We start from the raw sequence: 21,450 nt of genomic DNA on the forward strand, positions 1-21,450 counted from the left end.
TTCATCTTTCGTGCCATTACATAGTTTGACATTTTGCTATGGCATGTGGAATAGTTTTTAGCTATGCAATGCATTTCGGGAAAACTTAAATGTACAACAAACTAGGTATCCCACCCCTATCCCTTAAGCATGATTATGTGGCAAGGCTTGATCGAATATATGTATCTCGGGGGGTGAGGGTGGGCAGTATGTATGCCTTGAATGAGTTTCTCTGATCATAGAATGGTTATAACGGACTTGAATTGGGAGGGGTTGCCAAAGCATTTCAGGGGTTATTGGAAGATGAATGTTGGATTATTGCGCAAAGGGGGGAGGGAGGGAATCTTTTGCGAGTGCTTGGAGGGGGGTGGTGGGCTGCAGGCGGGGGGGGGGGTTGATGTCCTTAGGTGGCAGGACAAGGTTGGTAAAGAGAAGGTGAGGGATTTTTATCAGAAACGGGGAAGGGAAAGGCTGCAGTTTCAATATGGGGTTTTACATTACCTTGAAGACCAATTACAGGAGTGCTATCTGAGAGGATGGGGGGAGCGTATCCCAGTGGGTGAGACTGAGGGTCTGAAACAACTGATTAGGGATATTCAAAATCGTAATTTTGATGCAGCACATGTTGCGGGAGGACTTGAAGAGGTCTTATGGGGTGACCGACCTTCAGCATATGTCTTGAGGGAGCAGGGGAAACGTTATCAGGCAACGGAAATGATGAGCTTGAGGGTTCAGGAGTAAATGGAGGGGTATCATCAGGGGCAGGTGCTTACGTCAATGGAGGGTATGGGTTACGTGGATGCATGGTATGAGAGGCATGGTAGGAGTGTGGGGGTTGATTGTAAGGTACTAGGTGAATGGGTATGTTGTAATCTAGTGCATAAGGATCAGTTGAACTTGAATGGGCCTGTAGAGAAGGAAATTAGGATGGCAGTGAAACATAAGAACGAAGGAACACTGCAGCAGGCCTACTGGCCCATGCGAGGCAGGTCCAAGTCTCCTACCACCTTAAGCCAATGCACCCAACCTAGTCAGGTCAGGTCACCTTGACTTAAGGGAGGAACACGGCAACCGTCCTGGTAGCACAAGCTAATCGGGTCCAACTCACACCCACCCACACCCACTCATGTATTTATCCAACCTATTTTTAAAGCTACACAACGTTCTGGCCTCTATAACTGTACTTGGGAGTTTGTTCCACTCATCCACAACTCTATTACCAAACCAGTACTTTCCTATATCCTTCCTGAATCTGAATTTTTCTAACTTAAAACCATTGCTGCGAGTCCTGTCTAGGCTAGATATTTTCAGCACACTATTTACATCCCCTTTATTTATTCCTGTCTTCCATTTATACACCTCAATCATATCCCCCCTAATTCTACGTCTTTCTAGAGAGTGAAGATTCAGGGCCCTTAGTCTATCCTCATAGGGAAGGTTTCTGATACATGGGATCAACTTGTCATCCTCCTTTGTACATTTTCCAGAGCATTTATACCCATTCTGTAATACGGTGACCAAAACTGTGCAGCATAATCTAACTGAGGCCTAACCAAGGATGTATAGAGTTGAAGAACAACCTGAGGACTCCTATTATTTATGCTTCTTGATATAAAGCCAGGGATTCTATTAGCTTTATTGCGAACACTAATGCACTGTTGTCTTGGTTTCAGATTACTGCTAACCAGAACTCCTAAATCTTTTTCGCAATCCGTAATATTAAGATCTACATTATTTAGTTTATATGTGGCATGGTTATTGTCCTGTCCAACATTTAGAACTTTGCATTTGTCTATATTAAACTGCATCTGCCACCTCTCCGACCACTGCATCAGTCTACTCAAATCTTCCTGGAGTGCTCTAATGTCCTCATCAGAATGAATTCGACGGCCTATTTTGGCATCATCGGCAAACTTGCTGATGTCGCTCTTTATGCCCTCATCTATGTCGTTTATGTAGATTGTGAACAGCAGGGGGCTCAACACTGACCCCCGTGGAACACCGCTCGTGACGCTTCCCCACTGATTTCTCCCCATTTATGCAAACTCTCTGCTGCCTATTTGTCAACCATGGCTCTATCCAGGAAAAAATTTCTCCTCCTATTCCATGTACCTTAATTTTCCTCAATAGTCTCTGGTGTGGGACCCTGTCAAAAGCCTTACTGAAGTCCATGTACACTATCATATTCATTACCATGATCTACCTCCTCAAATACCTTAGTGAAAAAGTTAACATATTCGTAAGGCAGGAGCGCCCCTTTGTAAAACCATGCTGAGATTCGTTGATTAAGTTATGCTTTTCAAGGTGGCTACGAACTGCCTCGGCAATTATTGATTCCATAAATTTTCCAACTATGGAGGTTAGGCTTATTGGTCTATAGTTCGAAGCTAAGGACCTGTCACCTGCTTTGAAAATAGGTATCACATTTGCCATTTTCCACTTATCTGGCACCATGCCAGTTTGTAGTGATATGTTGAAAAGATTAGCCAAAGGTTTGCTAAGCTCCTCTTTACATTCCTTTAGAACCCTTGCATACAGTTCATCAGGGCATGGGGATTTGTTAGGTTTTAATTTATGTATTTGCCTAAGGACCATGTCACTTGTGACCCTAATCGTGCAGTTTATCATCCTGTTCCACATAATTTATCATTTCTGGAATATCGCTGGTATCCTCCTGTGTAAAAACTGAGAGGAAGTATGTGTTAAAACTTCTACACATTTCCTTATCACTGTCAGTGAGCTGACCCGAGGAACTTTTGAGTGGGCCTATCTTGTCCCTGATCTTACTTCTGTATACCTGAAAGAATCCTTTTGGGTTAGTCTTCGAATCTCTTGCAACTTTAACCTCATAATCTCTTTTTGCTTTTCTAATTCCTTTTTTTATTTCTCTCTTTAACTGAATATATCGATTTCTTAATTGCCCCTCTCCTCAATGGATGGAATGAGTGTGGGAAAATCGCCGGGTATTGACGGTATCCCTTGCGATTTTTATAAGTAAATTGGGACTGTAAATTTTTAGTGGTTGTACTTAATGCCATGAAAACCATAGGCAGGTTGGAGGAACGGCAGAGAACAGGTGTGGTGGTTACAGTCCCTAAAAGGGAGTCTTGTGCATATGTGAATGATTACTGATCAATTACCTTAATGTGTGGTGATTACAAGATCTTTGCTAAAGTGTTAGGAAATAGGATGAAAAGAGTTACTGACAGTTTTGGATGAAGGTCAATATAGGGTGCCTGGGCATTAGATGTGTGTGGGGTAAAGGATCATATGCAGGTTTCTAGATGAAAGTGGGGGAGAAGATGAGGGCGGGGTATAAGCGTTAGATTGGCATGTGGTGTATAACTGTGTGGAGCGAGAGGCATTGTGGAAGTTTATGCAATGGCAGGGGTTTGGTAGGGAAATTATCAATTGGGCTAAGGTGTTGTATGAACAGGCTATGGTGAGGGTGCAAGTGAATGGTAGGCTATGGAAACTTATTAGGATGGAACGAGGCCTGCAGCAGGGATGCCCTATGTCACAGCTTCTATTAGCATTGCTCCAGGACCCCATTTTATAGGGCTCTGCGATGGGGTGTCAAGGACGGAGTGATGAGGGGTGGGTCGTCTGCGGAACCAGGGATAGTGGGTTATGTAGATGATACTGCCGTTCTGTTCAGGACGTCTGAGAGTTTACGAAAGGTGGGCGAGTTAGTGGAGAGATTTGGCATGGCAACAGGGATGAAGATTAATAGGGAAAAGTCTATGCTTATGAGGGTGGGGGACAGAGTGGGTGAGGCTTTCAGTCAGGGAAATGGATGGCCCCAGGTCAAATTAAGGTGTGGGATTGTTCACAGGGGGTTTGACACTTCACCAGCATGTCATTGTGATGAATGTGATATTATATGGTAAACTGTGGCATGTAGTGGGCATATATCCATTAGAAACATGTGATGAGAGGCATTTGTTGGAGCGTGTATCGATATATTTGGGGTTTGGGCTCTGGTGTGGGGAGGGCTGGGGGTAATGGTGTTGCATCAAAGATTGTGGGGCATTATTACAAAAAAAGTGATTTTTAAAAGATGGCAAGTTTTACTCATTTTGTAATAAAGAGTTTGGGATACATAAATAGACATTAAAATAAATTACTCTTTAATATTATATAAAACACACAATCTTTGGTCTGGAGGTATTTAAAATATATATACATGTTACAATAATAAATTATACGTAACATATTTACAATAATAAATTAGTCAGCTCTGTCTTACGACACCTTAATGACGCTCCGTGTCTCACACGACACTAATCCGTGGTGTGTTGTGACGCTCCTTCACAACCGTGTCACACGACACCCTTTTCTCTGCGTCATCCACACCCTTTCTCGACTGTCATACTTGACACCCTTGTCTCTGCATCGCACACTATCACCCACAGCGTCTTATCAGAGACCAGTCACATGACACTATTCAATGTACACTACAAACAGGCCATCTTCAGTGTCACATGACACCCTTTTCTTCTCAGTGTTCCACTACGGTCCTGTAGCATATCTCAGTGTTCCACTCCATCATACTTGCTTAAGTGTCACACTACAGTCCTAGCCCAGTTCAGTGTAACACTCCAACCTTTTCTTCATGTAATGTCCCACTAAATAGCATCAGATGACTCCGGCCCACAGTTGACCAGCATAGGCGGCGAGTCCGCAGACATCACCGGTAGTCCTGTAAATACTCTTAGGCCGGTAGAAGTACACCGTAAGATGGTCTGGTGAGTACTATCTACCGCCTTCAAGACCAGTTGACACACCGCAAGGTGGTCCGATGCAGGACACACTATGTTGCAAGCTCACTGAATCCGGCCATCAAATAACTGAGGCCAACAGACTCAGTGAGCTGCGGTGAGCGCTTCTTCTAAAATCAGCAGAAGCCAGTAGAACATTCTACTGCCAGTCATTCGCTGCCTGACCTCGGTGGAGTGCGGTTGTGCACGGCACCCCTCTGCTGTTTTCAGGCGAGCTACCTCAGTTCGTCACAACCATTGAGAAGTGAGGACGTGCGCTGCTCATTTACCAACATGGCGCTGCAGAGCTACAGGCGCATCAACACTGTTTGCGTTGAGTTGACCCGTGGGGCTGTCACTGGAGCCACGATGGACTTGTTACTACCGGCGATTATCCGTGATACCTACGGTATCGCAAATGAAGAGATATGTGGTGTAGCACTTAATGGGACGACACGGATCTTCGTTAAAATGACGTCAGCAAATGTTTATGAAGCGGTGGTGGATAAGTATCAAGAGACCATTATAGCCGTCAATTCAGCTGTATCAGTACGTCTACATGATGTATCACGACACTACACATGGGTTAAAATAAGGAATGTGCCTTTTGAGGCGAATGAATTTGTTATAAAAGATGAACTACGTAATTATGGTACGGTTCATATGGCCTCTGCAGGTCGGTGGGCCGCTGGACCTTATGCTGGAAGTTTGGAGGGAACATATTCAGTCAAAATGACCTTACGCCATCCCATACCGTCCTATATTATGTTGCAAGCATTTCGAACTCAAGTATATGTAACATATGCGGGGCAACGTCGTACGTGTCGGCTGTGTGGATCGTATGACCACATAGCGGCACAGTGTGGTAAGCGTCGTGGGAATCTCCAAATATCGCAACAGCAACAACCGGAAGAGGTCGAGGAAGTGGAGGGACGAGAACAGTCTTATGCTCACCCGTCTCGACAACGGACATCTTGGAGTGAAGAGGTAGAAAAAGCGCAGGAGAATGCTTTGGAGGATGCAAAACAGCGAGAAGAATCACCATCACTGGATATAAATAAAGTATTTGAAGAGACTCTGCCCACTATGGGGGACGAGGATGTAGCGGCGTCTTTAGTGAAGGCACTGGATGTATTGTTAGACGAGTCGATCGTCAACCGTGTGGAGGAACCAGGTGCAAATTTGGGATCGGTTGAGCATCATGGTGAGGCGACGGATGAAAGCATTGAGTCTGGGGTGTCGCATGGTATGATGGTAAATATAGCAGAAGTGGAGGTGCATCATGATAGTACTAAAGAAATCCCAATGCAGGTGGAGGGTAGGACGCGAAAGCGAACTGCGACCCCACCAGACTCAGACGACGTGCTTACTCCTGCCCAAAGGCCAGGGAAAAAGTCTTGGGCGGATGTACAGAGGAAAGGGAACAGTGAATCCACGAAACAAGAGTTTATCAAGGTGATTCCCAAAAAAGGGGAGAGGGATAGAGGTGTAAAATGTATAAGTGAAAAGTCTATACCTAGAACCAAAGGAAAATCCCATTAATTGACTTTAAGGTTTTGACAATAAATATTAACGGTTTGAGATCTGAGCGGAAGCGAAAGTGGTTTAATGAATTTTTGGTGCGTCTAGATGTGGATGTGGTATTTATCCAAGAACACAATTACAGAATTGGATATGAGTTAGAATTAGATGGTTACGATGTGTATATGGAATATGCGACGAGGTTAAAAGGAGGCGTCGCCATTCTGGTAAAGGAAAATAGCCCGTTTGTAGTACGCCATAGTGAAAGGGGGGAGGGGAGAGTGATTAGGGTGGATGGTTTATGGGGTAGAGTACATATAAGTTTTGTAGGTGTATATGGGCCGGCCGAGGGAGATGTACGACTTAAAACTCATTTTGTACAAGATGTATTAGTATATCATCTACGTAGTTTACCAAATGTAGCGATAATAGGGGGAGACTGGAATTGTGTAATACGACGAAAAGATGTGGAGCCTCGAGGAGCGGGTTGTTGCTTGGGGTTCCTGGGAGATTTATTGACGAGTGTGGGTTTAATGGATGTGTGTGGGGGGGGGGTGGCAATGTGGAGCATACTTTCATTAGACGAGATTATGCGGCGAGATTAGATAGAATGTACGTGTCTAGTGCGGTTACAGTGCGGAGAGTGAGTGTGATAAATGTGGTTTTTTCGGATCATAGAGGAGTTGTAATGGATGTAGATATTGAGGGTGTGCCTAGAAGGGGTCCGTCATTTTGGAAATTAAATGTAAAGTTATTGAAGAGAGAGGAAAGTCGTTTGTCTTTTGGGCATATGTGGGAACGCCTTGTGGTTGAAGCACCTGGAGATGTGGCTTTGGTTAATTGGTGGGAAATGATAGCCAAAAAGCGAATTAAGGAATTTTATATTAGTCAGGGAGTGAGATATAATCAGTTACAGTATGGTTTCCAACGATATTTAGAGGGGCAGTTGCGCGACTGCTATGTACAAGCGAATGCTAATTATCCTGTTACAGAAATTGAACGAATTAAGGAGCAACTACGAAATTTACAAAACGAAAGGTTTGATGGGGAAAGGCTTAAGGGTGGAATCGAAGAGGTTTTGTGGGGAGATCGGCCGTCGGCGTGTGTGTTGAGGAATCAACACAGACGTCGCAAAGCAATGGAGTTAATGGGGTTGAATGTCCAGGTAGGTATGCAGGGGTATAGAGTGAATCAGGTGTTGACGACGACGGAGGGTATGAGTGGGTATATTGATGCTTGGGTTAAATTGAAAACGCAAAGTGTTGGAATAAGTGAAATTGCATTGCAGTCAATCGGTAGGTTTGTGCGTTGTGAGCTGGAGGAGCATGATCGTTTGATGTTGGGAGGGCCGATAACGGAGTGTGAGACTTGGGAGGCTTTATCTGGGGCGCAATTGGGTAAGGCGCCAGGAATAGATGGGTTGCCCAGCGACTTTTATATTCAAAATTGGAACGTTTTAAAGGGGTTTTTGGTACGTTTATTCAATATCATGAAGCGGGATGGGGTTTTAGGGGAACAACAAAGGTTGGCTGTGGTCGTCCTAGTTCCTAAAGGCGAGCCATTAACGGTTAAAGATTATCGTGCAATCTCGTTATTATGTGGGGACTATAAAATTTTTGGAAGGATCTTGGCCAACAGAATAAAAAAAGTCCTGGGCAAAGTGATTGACAAGGGACAATATGGGGTGCCGGGCAGGTCTATGTATGAAGGTCACGGTATGATTAGAAGTTTTATTGAAGAAAGAGTAAGATTGGGAGGGGGGGGGGTATTGGCTATAGATTGGGAGGCGGCATATGATAGTGTGGAACGGGAGACGTTATGGAAGATAATGAGATGGCAGGGGTTTGGGGCGGAAATTATATCATGGGCCAAATTAATGTATCAAGAGGCATCTTTGCGTGTGCAGGTGAATGGGAGGTTGGGAGATCGGATTCAGATGGGAAGGGGTTTGCGTCAAGGTTGTCCCCTTTCACAAATTTTTTTTGCTTGTTTTCAAGATCCCTTTTATAGAGGGATAAGGGTTTTATTGGAAGCAAATGGGATGGGTAATGTAAGGGGTGGGGGAGCGGGCATTGTTGGATATGTCGACGACACGACGATTTTGGTGAGAGAAAACATGGATTTGATTCGGGTAGAAAAGTTAGTGAAAGTTTTTGAAAAGGCTACTGGCATGACGATCAACATGGGGAAAACAAAGTATATGAATCTTGGAAAAGGGTCGCGTGAGGAAGGAATGGTAGCTGAAAGGTGGGAAAGGGTGGACCAAATAAAGATATGTGGGATCGTTTATGTAAATGATATCAAGTCAGCACAACAAATAAATTCCGTGCGTATCGTTGATAGTGTTCTGAAGCGTCTTAGTGGGTTAAGAGCTGCTAATTTAAGTTTGCAACAAAGGGTGATAACAACGAATGTGCTATTATATAGTAAACTATGGCATGTTACGGTAATATTTCCGATACTTCGTTGTGAATTAAAAAGGTTACAAAAAAGTGTTTTTAGATTCATTTGGGGAACAGGGAGCGAATGGTTAAGTAGAGCGGTTGTCACACTCCCGGTTGGCCGTGGAGGGCTGGGTCTTATAGATGTCGAAAAGAGGATAATAAGTATGTATTTAAAACATAGTTATAAGCGGGAGGGGGGGGGGCGAAAGAAGACGGTCTTCATAGGATACATCAGGATATGCGACGGTGGTGGGGGGGTCGGGAGTTCATGATAGGTGAGGCAATGTTACGGGTCTTCATAAACGTGAGGGATCACTCACAAATTAAATTGAGAAATCTTGATAGGGCAGATGGTAAGGCTCTGGTAGCGGCGGTAGAAGGAGTTTATCCGATGTATGATTGGCATAATATTTGGGGGCGTTTAAATAAATTGCGTTTAAAACCTAAAGTCAGAGAAGTTATGTATAGATTTTTACATGGAATCTTGCCGTCAGGAATGGTTTTATTCTATAAGAGAATACGAGAGGATGGGGAATGCAAGGATTGTGGAGGATTGGCGACTATTTATCATACGGTATATTTTTGCGATTGTATTGAACTTATAAGGGTTTGGATGGGTAAGGTTTTAAGGTTAGTGGGGGGAGGGGGTTTGCAGGTTTTGAGGGTTTTAAGTTTAGATATAACTGGGGTGAATAAAAGGGTTGAGAATGCGATTGGGTATATGATTACGGATTATATATACATGATGTGGGCTATGAGGGAGGCGGACGTGCGTGCAAGAATTAATGCATTGGCAGCAACTTTTTATAGGACACAGTGTAGAAATAAAGGGGTGTATGGAGGGAGATGGGAGAGAGATTTTAGTGAGGGTTATCGAAATTTCACATTAAGGGATTTATGGGATTTGCAAAATGGGTAAGGGGATACGACGGGCTATTTTCCTAGACTTGGGTGTGAGCATGGAGAGCTGTTTATATGGATGTATAATTGAGTTTTGATATCTAGAGGCAATAGGGTTATTACCCCGAGGGTTTCAGCAACTACACAGTTATCATTTAGAAAGGTGTAGCACTACGATTGCATATTTTTATCATGTATAAATCATTTCAAGGACTTTATGATGAAAATTTTCAATGAGACTCAAATATGTTATAGGTGTCTTTACTGTTTTTGATTCAATTGTAAGTGGTAAAAAGTGTTTCCTAGCATAAGCAATTGGTTTATTTTATGTTATATTTTATGCTGTGTTACAGTGTGCTTTTCAGTAATATTATATTACATGTAACTAGTTTGCATTATTTTTCTTTGTTTTGCTGAGATGTAAAATATCACATCGTAGTTTTGTTTTGTTATATTGGATGTTTTTATAGTGACTTTTAGTATTATCCCGTTTCCTTCTTTGAATACTAAATACCTATGTATGTTAAGATCTCGTGATAATCGCCAATATTAATGTTTTGAGTATCGTGGTGCTCTGTTAAGCACCTGAGATCTTAGAATTAGTCTTGCATACGTGTTTGACAGGCAGAAACCTCACCTAGTATGTGCCTGATGTAGTCTCATGTAGTGTAATGTGTGTGCTTGTGTGTGTCATTGTGCGTGTTTGTTTGTTTTGTTTATCTCTGTTTTATTGTACAATCTTCATAATTTCCAGTGTTTGATGTTTGGTAATATGTAACCTTGTTAGAGATGTTCTTTAACAAATAAAACAATATCACTGTAATGTATAGTGTTGTGTGTGAGTGTATTATCACTGTAATATACGGTGTTTGTGTGTGTGAGTGTATATTCACTGTAATATACGGTGTGTTGTGTGTGAGTGTAATACCAATGTAACATACGGTGTGGTGTGTGTGAGTGTGTATTACCACTGTACTGTATGGTGTCGTTATTAGGTCTCGGGTTAAGTGCGATTCTAGTGCAGTAATCTTTTGTCGTGTATCTTTTTAATATATTTCTGTCATTTGTATCGCACTGTTTTAAATAAAATATAAAAAAAAAAGATTAGCTTATGAATGCCACTGTCATAATTACTATTTTATGTATTGAAGAACATGTAGGTGTGCACTCCAGGTATGTCTGGAGTACGGTACGTACTCCACACATACACATAACTTGTAGTAGTCACTGTATTACATCGTCTTCAAGTATCTTCTGCTTCTATCAACTTTTCTGTACTTGACTGAAGAAGCCTACTGTGTAGGCGAAAGGATGTGGGGAGGGGTGGCCAACGTTTGGTTCTCCCCGAGGGGGAGACCAGGTGTTGGTGACAGTGGTGTATGTGTTGTCATTTGACCAATGTTTAGGTAACTGCCTATTTCTGTCAAATTTTAACACACCCACTAGCCTGTGCGTGAGTGGTAGGGGGTCTTAGGGAGGTCTAGTAAGCTAGTATGATATGGTGTGCTATGCACACAGACGTTATTGTTAATTAGGTGTGTTAATGGTTGCATGTTGTACATTATTTTAAAACAGAGGCACTGTATATGTTCCTAAACATACATGCTATAGGTTGAGCTATGTGATTATTTCGGATCTATTATGGTGGTGGAGGTAGGGGTATATGATTTCATATAGAATGTATTTTGGTGTATTTTTGTGGTGGGATGACACGCTGGGCCATAAACCTCTACCTGATGTTTCCTTTTTGTATGGATTATAAACATAGAAGTGATGCAAGGAGGGAAGAGTATATGGAGAAAAAGAGAGAGGTTAAGAGAGTGGTGAAGCAATGTAAAAAGAGAGCAAATGAGAGAGTGGGTGAGATGTTATCAACAAATTTTGTTGAAAATAAGAAAAAGTTTTGGAGTGAGATTAACAAGTTAAGAAAGCCTAGAGAACAAATGGATTTGTCAGTTAAAAATAGGAGAGGAGAGCTATTAAATGGAGAGTTAGAGGTATTGGGAAGATGGAGGGAATATTTTGAGGAATTGTTAAATGTTGATGAAGATAGGGAAGCTGTGATTTCGTGTACAGGACAAGGTGGAACAACATCTTGTAGGAGTGAGGAAGAGCCAGTTGTGAGTGTGGGGGAAGTTCGTGAGGCAGTAGGTAAAATGAAACGGGGTAAGGCAGCCGGGATTGATGGGATAAAGATAGAAATGTTAAAAGCAGGTGGGGATATAGTTTTGGAGTGGTTGGTGCAATTATTTAATAAATGTATGGAAGAGGGTAAGGTACCTAGGGATTGGCAGAGAGCATGCATAGTTCCTTTGTATAAAGGCAAAGGGGATAAAAGAGAGTGCAAAAATTATAGGGGGATAAGTCTGTTGAGTATACCTGGCAAAGTGTATGGTAGAGTTATTATTGAAAGAATTAAGAGTAAGACGGAGAATAGGATAGCAGATGAACAAGGAGGCTTTAGGAAAGGTAGGGGGTGTGTGGACCAGGTGTTTACAGTGAAACATATAAGTGAACAGTATTTAGATAAGGCTAAAGAGGTCTTTGTGGCATTTATGGATTTGGAAAAGGCGTATGACAGGGTGGATAGGGGAGCAATGTGGCAGATGTTGCAGGTGTATGGTGTAGGAGGTAGGTTACTGAAAGCAGTGAAGAGTTTTTACGAGGACAGTGAGGCTCAAGTTAGAGTATGTAGGAAAGAGGGAAATTATTTCCCAGTAAAAGTAGGCCTTAGACAAGGATGTGTGATGTCACATTGGTTGTTTAATATATTTATAGATGGGGTTGTAAGAGAAGTAAATGCGAGGGTCTTGGCAAGAGGCGTGGAGTTAAAGGATAAAGAATCACACAAAGTGGGAGTTGTCACAGTTGCTCTTTGCTGATGACACTGTGCTCTTGGGAGATTCTGAAGAGAAGTTGCAGAGATTGGTGGATGAATTTGGTAGGGTGTGCAAAAGAAGAAAATTGAAAGTGAATACAGGAAAGAGTAAGGTTATGAGTATAACAAAAAGATTAGGTGATGAAAGATTGGATATCAGATTGGAGGGAGAGAGTATGGAGGAGGTGAATGTATTCAGATATTTGGGAGTGGACGTGTCAGCGGATGGGTCTATGAAAGATGAGGTGAATCATAGTATTGATGAGGGGAAAAGGGTGAGTGGTGCACTTAGGAGTCTGTGGAGACAAAGAACTTTGTCCCTGGAGGCAAAGAGGGGAATGTATGAGAGTATAGTTTTACCAACGCTCTTATATGGGTGTGAAGCATGGGTGATGAATGTTGCAGCGAGGAGAAGGCTGGAGGCAGTGGAGATGTCATGTCTGAGAGCAATGTGTGGTGTGAATATAATGCAGAGAATTCGTAGTTTGGAAGTTAGGAGGAGGTGTGGGATTACCAAAACTGTTGTCCAGAGGCTGAGGAAGGGTTGTTGAGGTGGTTCGGACATGTGGAGAGAATGGAGCGAAACAGAATAACTTCAAGAGTGTATCAGTCTGTAGTGGAAGGAAGGCGGGGTAGGGGTCGGCCTAGGAAAGGTTGGAGGGAGGGGGTAAAGGAGGTTTTGTGTGCAAGGGGCTTGGACTTCCAGCAGGCATGCATGAGCGTGTTTGATAGGAGTGAATGGAGACAAATGGTTTTTAATACTTGAAGTGCTGTTGGAGTGTGAGCAAAGTAACATTTATGAAGGGATTCAGGGAAACCGGCAGGCCGGACTTGAGTCCTGGAGATGGGAAGTACAGTGCCTGCACTCTGAAGGAGGGGTGTTAATGTTGCAGTTTAAAAACTGTAGTGTAAAGCACCCTTCTGGCAAGACAGTGATGGAGTGAATGATGGTGAAAGTTTTTCTTTTTTGGGCCACCCTGCCTTGGTGGGAATCGGCCAGTGTGATAATAAAAAAAAAATATAAACATCCTAGGCGGTTTGAAGTGTATATAGTGATTGTGAGAAGGCCACACAATTTACATGATGTACTGTGATTATGAATTCTTTATTGTAAACCTCCTTGAAGGATTGTGGTTTTTATATATATTCATTATGTTGTAGTGTAATATTTGAAATAAAATATAAAAAAATAGGGTTATCAAAGTTTATTCCTTAGGTAACACTGATAATGGGTTGAGTGAATATTTTTGTTAGTGGGTTTGGGTTTGAGAAGAGCCTACCAAGTATGGGCCAGTAGGCCTGCTGCGGTGTTCCTCCTGCCTTATGATCTTAAGAGTTGTAAATGATGGCATTCTACTTATCAAGGATGGGGTTCTAGTTCTTAGGGAGGAGAATGAAAAGTTATAATTTCATTTGGATAAGGATGGTAAGTGTAATAAGGAATATGAGGTGGTCAGCAGAAACGAAGAGAAAATTTTTTGATGTAACGAATGGAAAGTGGTTTCCAGAAGTGGGAGGATGAAATTGAAGAAGATTGAAGTAGAGGAGTTAGAGGACAGAAATCACCATGCTGTTATTCAGGACAAGTGTGTTGTTGTGGATAAAAAGACAGGTAAGACAACATGCCTCCAGCATATAAGAAAAAAGACATTCTTGTTGTTGAAGATTCTTAGATTACGTATGTGGATTGTGCTCTCTGTAATAAGGATAAGAAGGCAAGACAGATGGTGTGTTTCCCTGGAACAGGTGTGGGTAATGTAATGAATAGCTTAGATAACATCATGTTAGCTAACATGATGTTATCTAACCTATTAGCCTCATTGCTAGAGGTAATAATGTAGGAAAATGCAAGCATGAAAAGTTGCTAACAATTACAAGATAGTTATTTATCTAATTAGGCCAAAGTAAGGAATCCCAATCATATGTAGCATTTTACTTAGAAGTGAAGTGAGCAGTGAATGAATGGATAATGAGAACCTTCAAAACTAGGGATGCCAAGCATATGATGTTTCTCTTCAAATTGCTTGTTCTCTCTAGGCTGGAATACTGCTGTACACTAACTGCCCCCTTCAAGGCAAGTGAAATTGCTGACCTGGAGAGTGTACAAAGAACTTTCACAGCACACATAAGCACGAAAGTGTACAACGAACTTTCACGGCACACATAAGCACGAAAGTGTACAAAGAACTTTCACGGCACACATAAGCACGAAAGTGTACAAAGAACTTTCACGGCACACATAAGCACGATAAGGCACCTAAATTACTTGGAACAGTTGAAGTGCCTTGATTTGTATTCCCTGGAATGCAGGTGAGAGAGATATATCATAATGTACACTTGGAAAATTCTAGAGGGATTAGTACCAAACTTGCACACAAAGATTAGGCAGGAGTTCTTTCACCACAAGCGTGTCAGGGTGTCAGCGTGCCTCGTTGTGCTCCGGGTTATCTCGTGTTTTCACGGTTGCTCTTACGTGCTAGAACTTTAATTGGTGTCATCAATCCTATACGATACATCCCTCTAGCGCCTGGAACCAATCTTGGGCGGAAAACATTATATACTGAGTCAAAAAAGGAGAATTAGTGTGCACTACCTAGCAGAGTTTACTGCCAGAGGGGAATCATAGGCCTGTGTCCCGGGTGAAAAAAAAAAATAATAATAATTGAACTTTTCGTGTCAGAGGAAAGAAAGTCTCCCTGATAACATTGAGTATACATAGTGTATAGTGTATACTACAGTGGCTCCCTAGTATATTGATGATAAAGGCTAAAGTGTCATTTGAAAACAGGTGAATTTGTAAATGAAGTGTTAAGCCTATAGAGGCAGGTGCCAGAAGTCGCCAGAAACTTACCACAGGTCAGCTGTTTTAATAATCTTCCTGGCCTGCTAGTGTACTCGCATATAATCTAGTGATACCAGTGAATAGCAGAATACAGTGTTGTAGTAGCAACTAACCAGCATTATAATGGTACTTAGTGGAGTGGAGTGACTTTCATTAGTTTCTTTTTCTTGAATTACCAGACGTTACTGTGAATTTCATATAACCTGTAGTTACCAGCGGTCGCAATATACACAACGAGAAGCAATTATTACTACAGAAAAAGCGTCCTTCCTCCAAAATTTGCACCAGTCAACTATAGTGATAATATAGCATTTATTGTGGTGGTGATGGAAAAAAAAATAGAAAAGCTAGATACAGCGATTGATAAACAAGGGTGGAGGTCGACCGTTCGTCATTGTAGGAGTGCCAGCAGTCACCAATTTCTTCAACACGCAAGTTATACTTTTGTATCAGTCAAATCACATATTACTCGGGTAGATAATTTCCAGTAGAGCCTTCATGTGCTAGCTCAAATCACCGACCAGTATGTTTAAATAAGTGACCCACTGATCAGATCAGATCGACTGGTCCGAACCCTTGACTGGTCCGAACCCGGGACTGGTTTCAAACGGTTTCGTTGGACAATAAAGCAGACTGTAAACGGATGGGGTTGTAGGCGCCCTTATAAACACAAACACTAAAAATCAGGAACGTGATGGTAAGCTGTCCAATATACAAAAACAGTTAGAAACAGAAATACAAATAGCTAGAGCTTCATTTAAGGAGGTTATTAATAGAATATTCAAGAGGTTGCTAGTAGAATTGCAGTAAATCAACCATTCAAATCATTATGAAGCTGTGTGTAGTCTGTGGTCAGTCAAACAAACGGGCTTCCACATGGATAAATAGTCATTTTTGTGGAAATTGGTGTCACGCCCCTTGTGCAGATATCCCAGAACTAGCTACAAGCAGTATTAAAACAGAGAAGTGTTTTTGGGTATGCCCAAATGAGGAAAATCTGTGGACTAAAATCACAAGGGTATTAAAAGAGAACAACATCAAAGCTGCTTTCATAGAAAACCTGGAAGCTTTCTACAACAGATGGGAACATAAAAAGTCTGGGCTGAATGGTACTGCCCTTGATACTGGCCATGTAGTCACAAACTGTAAGGCTGGAGGTGATGTCCTGGTAGTAAATGTGGGGCTGATAGTGCTGTCCTGGGAGACAGTAATGGTGAAGCAGGAGGTGCTGTCCTGGGAGACAGAAATGGTGAAGCTGGAGATACTGTCCTGGGAGACAGTAATGGTGAAGCTGGAGATACTGTCCTGGGAGACAGTAATGGTGAAGCTGGAGGTGCTGTCCTGGGAGACAGTAATGGTGAAGCTGGAGAATTTGTCCAGGTAGTCGGGAATTATACGCAGGAAGAAATACATATAAATGACCTCATAGGGGACAGGAGCCATAGTAGGGAAACAAGTGTAGTCAAAGATAAGATAAAACCAATATTGCAAACTAGAAATACCGCAGGAAATAGCAAACAAGAGGACTCCAATAGCAATACTGAGGATAAATTACCAAAAACAACTGGTGGGAGCTCCATTGTTGGTGCTAGGGATGATAGAAGTAAGACAGGGAAACATGCACCAACAGGGAATACAGTCACAGAAACCCAAGGCAAGCGGAAACCAAGCCTGTGCACATACTATGCACTTGGTATCTGCTGGCATGGGAAATCTGGAAAAACAGATGGGACATGCAACTATGACCACCCTAGAAAATGCCATGCCCATATGACAACAGGAAAATGCAAACTCCCTTCCTGTAAGCTTTTTCACCCTGAAATGTGTACCTCTTCAGTACAGGAAAGACTGTGCTATAACTTAAATTGCCAGGCATACCATCTAAAGGGGACAAAAAGATACGAAACATCCAGGCCATGGGAAAACCTGGGTAGCCACAGCCACTCAAGAGGGAGAGGTTTTTTAGTGCCAGGAAGGAAAAAAAACTGGCAGGAAATGACAGAAATCGTACACCAAATCCAGTCATTCCTGGAGTGGAACCACAGTCGATGGCCTCCACTCCAAACCAACAGATACAGATACTAATGCCGGAAAATAAATCGCCCCCCAGTACCAACAATACCACCAGTCCGATAACATTCTTCTTTGCAAATATACAGGGTCTAAAGCCAGCAACAAACAACAAAATACCTTTCATCCGTGGACTGCTTGCAGAGGCAAAGGCAATGTTCGCGGCTTTCACTGAGACCCACATAAAGGATCACTTGGACAACGAAATATGGATCCCAGGTTACAACCTATACAGATGTGACAGAGTGAACAGGCAAAAGGGGGGGGTTGGCCTGTACATTGCAGAGTCACTTGTTTGCACAGAACTGCTTAATGCCTCAAATGATGTAGTGCAAGTTTTAGCAGTAAAGGTCGAGAACCAAAACCTAGTCATTGTGGTAGCCTACAAGCCTCCGGATGCAACATCCCAGCAATTCCAGGAACAGCTGTTAAAAATTGACCACTGTCTGGAAAATCTTCCAGCTCCTGCACCCAACATCTTGCTCCTGGGGGATTTCAACTTAAGGCACCTAAAATGGAGGAATATAGCAAATAATATTGTTGCAGTAATAACACCAGGAGGCAGCTCTGATGAAAACTCACACTCACACGAGCTTTTAAATCTCTGCACAAAATTCAATTTAAACCAGCAAATAATAGAGCCTACTAGACTGGAGAATACACTAGACCTCATCTTCACTAACAATGATGATCTGATAAGAAATGTCACCATATCAAAAACAATATACTCAGATCACAACATAATTGAGGTTCAGACATGTATGCGTGGAGCCCCAGACCGACAAAATGAGACTAGTCACGATGGATAATGAGAACCTTCAAAACTAGGGAGGCCAAGCCCATGATGACACTCTTCAGGTCACTTGTTCTATCTAGGCTGGAATATTGCTGCACTCTAACAGCACCTTTCAAGGCAGGTGAAATTGCCGACCTAGAAAATGTACAGAGAACTTTCACGGCGCGCATAACGGAGATAAAACACCTCAATTACTGGGAGCGCTTGAGGTTTCTAAACCTGTATTCCCTGGAACGCAGGAGGGAGAGATACATTATTATATACACCTGGAAAATCCTAGAGGGACTAGTACCGAACTTGCTCACGAAAATCACTCACTACGAAAGCAAAAGACTTGGCAGACGATGCACCATCCCCCCAATGAAAAGCAGGGGTGTCACTAGCACGTTAAGAGACCATACAATAAGTGTCAGGGGCCCGAGACTGTTCAACTGCCTCCCAGCACACATAAGGGGGATTACCAACAGACCCCTGGCAGTCTTCAAGCTGGCACTGGACAAGCACCTAAAGTCAGTTCCTGATCAGCCGGGCTGTGGCTCGTACGTTGGTTTGCGTGCAGCCAGCAGCAACAGCCTGGTTGATCAGGCGCTGATCCACCAGGAGGCCTGGTCACAGACCGGGCCGCGGGGGCGTTGACCCCCGAAACTCTCTCCAGGTAAACTCCAGGTACTCCAGGGAGCATTCACCAAATTCAACTTCAATAACAAAAACAAAGTGGGACCAAGTAAACCAAGTCCTAACCGATATAAGCTGGGAAGATACACTAACACAGACCCCAACTTATGCCTAGAACAGATTAACTCGGTGGCACTCGATGTATGCACAAGGCTTATTCCTCTAAGAAAAAGGAGGAGTAGATGTAAAATAGAAAGAGACAGGCGCTCCCTTTACAGGCGACGGAAAAGAATAACAGAGCGGCTAAAAGAGGTCAATATATCTGAAATGCGTAGGGAGACACTGGTCAGAGAAATAGCAAGCATCGAACTTAAGCTATAAGAATCCTTTAGGAGTCAGGAATCGCGGGAAGAACTAAAAGCCATAAATGAAATCGAAAGAAACCCAAAGTATTTCTTCTCCTATGCCAAATCAAAATCGAGAACAACGTCCAGTATTGGGCCCCTACTTAAACAAGATGGGTCCTACACAGATGACAGCAAGGAAATGAGTGAGCTACTCAAGTCCCAATATGACTCAGTTTTTAGCAAGCCGCTAACCAGACAGAGTCGAAGATCAAAATGAATTTTTTATGAGAGAGCCACAAAATTTGATTAACACAAGCCTATCCGATGTTATCCTGACGCCAAATGACTTCGAACAGGCGATAAATGACATGCCCATGCACTCTGCCCCAGGGCCAGACTCATGGAACTCTGTGTTCATCAAGAACTGCAAGAAGCCCCTATCACGAGCCTTTTCCATCCTATGGAGAGGGAGCATGGACACGGGGGTCGTCCCTCAGTTACTAAAAACAACAGACATAGCCCCACTCCACAAAGGGGGCAGTAAAGCAATAGCAAAGAACTACAGACCAATAGCACTAACATCCCATATCATAAAAATCTTTGAAAGGGTCCTAAGAAGCAAGATCACCACCCATCTAGAAACCCATCAGTTACACAACCCAGGGCAACATGGGTTTAGAACAGGTCGCTCCTGTCTGTCTCAACTATTGGATCACTACGACAAGGTCCTAAATGCACTAGAAGACAAAAAGAATGCAGATGTAATATATACAGACTTTGCAAAAGCCTTCGACAAGTGTGACCATGGCGTAATAGCGCACAAAATGCGTGCTAAAGGAATAACAGGAAAAGTCGGTCGATGGATCTATAATTTCCTCACTAACAGAACACAGAGAGTAGTCGTCAACAGAGTAAAGTCCGAGGCAGCTACGGTGAAAAGCTCTGTTCCACAAGGCACAGTACTAGCTCCCATCTTGTTCCTCATCCTCATATCCGACATAGACAAGGATGTCAGCCACAGCACCGTGTCTTCCTTTGCAGATGACACCCGAATCTGCATGACAGTGTCTTCCATTGCAGACACTGCAAGGCTCCAGGCGGACATCAACCAAATCTTTCAGTGGGCTGTGGAAAACAATATGAAGTTCAACGATGAGAAATTTCAATTACTCAGATATGGTAAACATGAGGAAATTAAATCTTCATCAGAGTACAAAACAAATTCTGGCCACAAAATAGAGCGAAACACCAACGTCAAAGACCTGGGAGTGATTATGTCGGAGGATCTCACCTTCAAGGACCATAACATTGTATCAATCGCATCTGCTAGAAAAATGACAGGATGGATAATGAGAACCTTCAAAACTAGGGAGGCCAAGCCCATGATGACACTCTTCAGGTCACTTGTTCTATCTAGGCTGGAATATTGCTGCACTCTAACAGCACCTTTCAAGGCAGGTGAAATTGCCGACCTAGAAAATGTACAGAGAACTTTCATGGTGCACATAACGGAGATAAAACACCTCAATTACTGGGAGCGCTTGAAGTTTCTAAACCTGTATTCCCTGGAACGCAGGAGGGAGAGATACATGATTATATACACCTGGAAAATCCTAGAGGGACTAGTACCGAACTTTTACACGAAAATCACTCACTACGAAAGCAAAAGACTTGGCAGACGATGCACCATCCCCCCAATGAAAAGCAGGGGTGTCACTAGCACGTTAAGAGACCATACAATAAGTGTCAGGGGCCCGAGACTGTTCAACTGCCTCTCAGCACACATAAGGGGGATTACCAACAGACCCCTGGCAGTCTTCAAGCTGGCGCTGGACAAGCACCTAAAGTCAGTTCCTGATCAGCCGGGCTGTGGCTCGTACGTTGGTTTGCGTGCAGCCAGCAGCAACAGCCTGGTTGATCAGGGGCTGATCCACCAGGAGGCCTGGTCACAGACCGGGCCGCGGGGGCGTTGACCCCCGAAACTCTCTCCAGGTAAACTCCAGGAGATGCAACATTCCGCCAGTGAAAAGCAAGGGCGCCACGAGTACACTGAAAGAACACAATAAGTGTCAGGGCCCCAAGACTGTTCAACTGCTTCCCAGCATACACGAGGGGGATTACCAATAGACCCCTGGCTGTCTTCAAGAAGGCACTGGACAGGCACCTAAAGTCAGTACGTCAGTGTGCGTGCGGCCAGCAGTAACAGCCTGGTTTATCAGACCCTGATCTACCACGTGGCCTGGTCTCAGACCGAACCGCGGTGGCGTTGACCCCCGAAGCCCTCTCCAGGTATACTCC

The 21,450-nt window shown here is 43.1% G+C and overlaps 1 protein-coding gene across 1 annotated transcript in view; it reads right to left on the minus strand.

The window, feature by feature from the left end:
• The window catches only part of Had1 (beta Hydroxy acid dehydrogenase 1), a 153,999-nt gene that overhangs the window by 80,683 nt on the left and 51,866 nt on the right, over positions 1–21,450 (minus strand). The window lies entirely within an intron of this gene.

Source organism: Cherax quadricarinatus, chromosome 10, assembly GCF_038502225.1.
Source record: "Cherax quadricarinatus isolate ZL_2023a chromosome 10, ASM3850222v1, whole genome shotgun sequence".
NCBI classification, from domain to species: domain Eukaryota; kingdom Metazoa; phylum Arthropoda; class Malacostraca; order Decapoda; family Parastacidae; genus Cherax; species Cherax quadricarinatus.